Genomic DNA, 6,071 nt, shown 5'->3' with positions numbered 1-6,071 from the left:
AGGTTTTCAGGGAAATGGATTAACATCTCCGCTTTGTCATGTTATATTTGTGATGTGTATTAGACGTTCAAGTTGAAATATTAAGTGGAAAGTTGAATGTTAGAAAGGCTGCTGTCATGTTGGTTAGTAGAACAACACTCTGGAAATAAAATTCCAGCTCTGCAGAATCCTGATTAAAGATACTTTTTTTTTCTTTCTCTGTAATTACTGAATTAGCATGCCACAATATCGTCCCATTCAGAGTCCAGTAGAAGGATACGTGTATTCATCTTTACTACCATATAACGCTCTTTCCTCCCTTTTACATGTCAAAACCAAGAAAGGCCCTAATCTCCCGAAGGCAACTATCAAGCCACTTGCTATCAACAGAGGAGTGAACCCAAAATCATCAAAGCCGGGCAGTCACCAGCCTGCTCTGTTTTCCTGCCACACCATTTATCAAGTGTGTGGCTTTGAGGAAGTCACTTAGACTCGCAGAAGCATCCGTTCCCTTATATTAAAATGTGAACAATAATAATACCTACTTCTCAGACAAATTGCATATAAGATCATGAGAACATAATAGGTATTTATGAGTGTTTGTTCCTGCCATATCGTCTACTATTTTTTGTAGTTTTATAGACCTTGGTCATATGTTATACATATGCATTTAAAATACACAATTAAATGTTTATTCAGCATAGGAAAAAAAAATAAAAGTGACATATAGAGGAGCATAAGAAAGAATTTATAATAATTTTCAGGGTTGAAAGCTTAACCTAGGAAAGAGGTAAACTTATTTCTTTCAGGTTATTAGTGTTGTTTGTATGGAGACAAAGAAGAATGATGTAATTTAAATCCTTAGCATGCTATTTTTTATTAGATCACCAATACTGTGGTTTGCCCATTGAGCATTTTTACTTCATTGGTTCCTTGAATAATTAAAAAGTGAGACATTGAGGATATACAAACATTTTATTACTACACACCCTAATAGCATCTCCTCATTCTAATTGCCAAACAACATCTTTACAAATCTAATGCACTTCAGAGCTCATCATCTTTAGCATTCTGCAATTATATTCACCCATAATCTCAGTCACTAGACATACAAATCTCTAACTTTATTTAATAAACTCACACAACACATATGGCTGTTTCATAAAAATAAACAAAACATTTACTAAAGAAAAAAGAAAATTAATAAACTTAAAAAAAAAAAGAGGGAAAGATGTTACAGCAAAGATAGTGAAATTTTGTCTTTGGTCCAGCAGATGTAGACAAAGCAGGTAAAAGGGGATTGAGGAAGCTAATATTTATTGAACAACAACTAAATGCCAAGCATTTTATAGAGGGCATTTCATCTTAGCATTGCCACTTGACAATAAAGAATCACTTACCTCACTCCTCTTTTTGAAGATGTCCAACCTGAGTGTTAGTGAAATTAAGTAAATCAAGTTGTTAAGCTTTAAGTCATGGAGCTAAGAGTCAACCCCCAAACTATCTGACCTTGGTACAAAAGTACAATCTATTTTACTAAACTGAAAAGTAGTTATATGAGAAATAACATATTACCAATATAGGACTTAACAAATAGCATATACTCCCCAACTATCCCAGCTTTGTTGTGGGGGGAAAAATCATGAATAAGTTGTCAGGAATAAGTAGATCTTTGTAATACATTACTGAGAACAAATTATTGATCAGATTTTAATGGATCTAATGTTCATTATTTTTTTCACAGGAAAGTTTGCGTAACTTAAAAAACCACTACTCTGTTCTTCACCATTTTGTAATCTCTTCTATAATACTTATCTTAGATTATGAGCTCTTTAAAGTTTACATAATTTAAACTTAGAGGTAAATTAAGTATGTTAATATAGATGAAACCATAAATAATTATGTTTGACTGTGTGGCTTATACTAACACATTTTTTCTGCAAAACTCTTCATAGTGATTCGTATTCTTATGCTTTTCAGGCAATAATGTGATATGCAACAAATGTCATAATAATTTGTATAAATGCAGGTTTATTTTTTTTTTTAATATGCTTTATTCTACTGATTAAGAGGGCCAAGAAATTCTGAGCATGCGGCCAACAAATGAATACTGAGAAGGATGGCCCAAGGAGCATTCCTGCAATTGGTCTCTCATTACAGAACTTGAACCAGCATACCTGAGAGAGTTAAACCCTACCTGAGATGCAAGAAGTATGACTGAAGTAATTAAAGGAGGAGGAGGATACAAGAGACAAAAAAATCAGTTTAGAAAATTGTTATTCTGATGAAGTAAAGTATTAACAAAATCTGGACTCTTAGTAGAACTTCCTTTAAATAATATTTTAATTATCTCTGTATATGACAACATATTGCAATTATAGGAAATAATAATCACACAATCATATTTATGATATTGTTTATTTATATTCAATATTTAGAATCAAGCTATATCACTGAATTATGAATACCTAACACAAAGTAGATACAATTTTACAATGCAAGACAATAACATATGTAACAAACTTTGTGAGTTAGAGGGTATAAATTTTGGAAGGATAATTCCCTTGTCTTTCATATTATGTCTGCTAGGTAAAATAATATTGACAAAGCTTCCAATTTAGGAGATGTCAGAAAATTTAGAACACTCATATTTTGTAAAATAAATTGCCTGGCTCAATTTTAAAATGGAAACTTTTTAATATTTGGCAATTTTATCTCCTGTCAACCCCATCAAACTACAAGAAATTTTATTATCACCTTTTATTTATTTTTAGTGATAAAATTAACAGGAATCAAGACCTCACTATGGACCAGGTAGTGTTCTAAGTACTATATCTGTATAAACTTCTTTGATCTTGATATTGAGCTTGAAATAGATACTATTATCATCCTTATTTTGGAGATGAAGAAACTGAGGCACACACAGATATATGATCTTTTCTAGTATTAAACAAGTGCTATCTGACATCCAGTGTTTTGTACACAGGAAGTTAGAATCCAAAGCTTATACTCCTAACCAAGATGTCACTGTCTTCTATTTATGGTAAGGAAACATAAGTTAATGTAGACAAAAATAAAAGAAACTGCAGTAAAATTGTCTAGAAAGAATAAACAAGTGAGAGAACCAATGGGAACCTCCACATACAGTAGGTAGAATTAGTTAGTAATGGTCAGTCAAGTCATGGTACTACAGATAGAGTCTTAGGACCTAGTCTAGTGAGAATTTGATATTTGAGTAAAGACCTGAAGGAGATAAAAGAGTTAGTCATGTGGTACCTGTGAGAAAATATTTCTAGGCAGAATTCAAAAGCTGGAACATAGGATGAGACTTTAATTGGTGGCAACTTCTTGACTTGTCTGTGAAAAGAGGAGATGTCACTCTGGTTAGAGTGAGTAGATTTGGGCTTTTATCATTTAAAAAAAAAATAGGCTTGTTGCGGGGCTTCAGAAAGAGTTGCAGCATGACTTTGACATTTATTTTCTTTTTAAAAGATTATTCTTGTTGGCTGTTTTGAAAATAGAAAATCGAGAAGCAAAGACCTGAGTAAGGAACATATGCATTCATCCAGATGGGAGAGAAAGGGAGCTTAGAGCTGGGTGACAAAGTTGCTATATTTGAATTCTAGATATGTTTTAAAGACAGAGCTTTAAAAAGTTTGCTGTTATATTGGATGTGGGTTTGACAAGAAATGTTTAATCAATGAGACTTTAAAAGATTTCAGCCTTAGGAATGGAAAAGATGGAGTTGACACTTAATCGAGATAGGAAACTTGAGTAGAGAAGATTTAAAGAGGAAGAATAGAAGGTTTGGGTTTTTTGTGTGTTTTTGGGGGGCGGGGGATAAGTTGATTTATAGATATATATTTTATTTACATGTGGTTGTAGATTTAAAAAATCTGGAATAGAAGGAGAAATATTAATATCTTGTCTTGTCTCAGCACTCTCCTACATGTTTGAAGATGATGTTAGCATGAACTATGATGTTAGCGTTGATACAGAGAAAATAGGGAAAATATTTAGGAGATATAATTGATGGGTCTTATGACTAATGCTAAAGGAAGAATGAGGAAAATGAAGGAAAAATAGAGAATTACAAGTTGCCTTTGTTTAAGAAATATTTTTATGGAAATATTTTCAAAATCTTCAGATTGAGATCAAATTCTATTGGTCATTTTTTTTTCCCTTAATTTTGGCTCAAATATAATTTCAGGAACATAAAAAGTTCTGAGACTTTCATATAGACTTATAGAACAGTATCTCTCATGTGAGTTGCCTTCACAGAAAATTTATACTACCTGTTTTACAGTATTCTGTGTGAGGGAGTCAGTCATGTCAAGTTCATTTATACGGTTAATCGTATTTTCAACACTAGAATAGCAATATATTTATAAAAGTTTTTAAAAATTTAAGCTCAGGGAGCGCAACCTTACTGCCCTCTGCTTAATGATATTGAAAACAAAGAATAACTTAAACTGTACTAATCATTAGATATTAAGTATTAATATTTGAGTAAGATAAAATTAAAATGTAAATAAGACTAACAAGATCAAACATCAAAATCCAAATACGTTTAGATAAATATTTTTTTCAGTGGATCCTGTATTATAGCTCACTTACGTTCACCTCAGCCTCCTTGAAGAATGCCTTTCTGACTACACAGGCTGAAAAGCTAAAAACTACATGCCCTCCCCAACCCCACCCACCATTGCAATTTATGTCTAAATGTGACTTTCAAGAGACTTGTGCCCCAAACTAAGTTAAAGTCCAGTTTTGGGCTTTATCCTGTTTGAAAGATTTACAAATACACACAACTTCCCAGTAGGTAAAGAATGTATGCCATAATGCTGGGGTGGTGGGAATAGGGCTCATGAAAATCCAAGAGGAGAGACTTTAATGTTATGTCACTAGAAAAATAAATATTTTTATATATTTGGTCACAAGCTAGCAGTAAGCTTAATAATAATTTTTATATTAACTCATTTAATTAATCAAATAGCTCTATGAGGGTGAAAACATTGAATCTCCATTTACTATACAAAGAATAGAAAGACTGGGTGATTAGTCAAGAACGCACAACAAAAAGTCAGAAGAGCTAGGATTCAACCCGGTACCCATGTAAGACACCACTAGGCTATTTGGCCTTTCAGTAAAGGATGACAATATATGACCCAGGATATGGTGCTTTTCCTCCAAAGTAATAAGGATCCGTTTCTACCGTAAGAGTTTATGACTGGTATTTGAGCTTCTTCTCAGAACCCTAATTACTAATGTCCATGTTTTTATTTTGTTTTAGGGTTAAGCCAGTCAATTATCTGACATCTACACACCTAAGTTATTAAACACATATTCACTTCTAACTTTAACAGAATTTTGCTAAGCACTTTGACTTTTACATTATATTTCAAACTTTTCCTACTTCTTACATATATTGAAATTTTCCTTTTTTAAATAGTGAGCTATGATCCTTGAGTCATTTGTTATTATACTATTAATCTACTATGTGTTATATTGTTGTGAAAAAAATATTTAACCTAAAAATGTGTTAGGTAAAATTTATTTTTTCAGGTATAGTGTTCTTTGTATGTCTCCTGACATTAACTTAATATATTATTATATTGAGTTTTTTGTTGTAAATGAGCAATACTATTGTGGGTTGGTAGTCTTAAACATTCCGATATAAGCTAAAATGATTATTGTATAAATTAGAATTGAAATGAGAGGGTAGGATGATTTGTGTATAAAACACTAATGATATACAATTATTCACTGACAACAGGCATGCTTTGTCTTCCTGTATGTTCATTCATCATCACAAATCATCTATATCAGCACAACACTTTAAACTCTCAGTATTCAAGTAATTTATGACGCTTAGAATTACATGCATTAGCAGACTATTTTTACAAGTTTTAAACAGATGGTTTTATATCAGAGATTTTTATAAAGACAGAGAACAAATAGAAGTAAGCTCTTAATGGCCAAATTGTCTTTCATTATATGAATTTCTGCAAACTCAAGCGTACTGAGTGTATTTCTTTCTGAAATTCTATCTCATAACTTACGTATATGTCAGTTTCAAAGATTGCAATGCA

The sequence above is a fragment of the Pteropus vampyrus genome, unplaced genomic scaffold (assembly GCF_000151845.1).
Source record: "Pteropus vampyrus isolate Shadow unplaced genomic scaffold, Pvam_2.0 Scaffold73, whole genome shotgun sequence".
Taxonomy (NCBI): domain Eukaryota; kingdom Metazoa; phylum Chordata; class Mammalia; order Chiroptera; family Pteropodidae; genus Pteropus; species Pteropus vampyrus.
The sequence above is the reverse complement of the archived record's forward strand: the minus strand, read 5'-3'. Positions refer to the sequence as shown.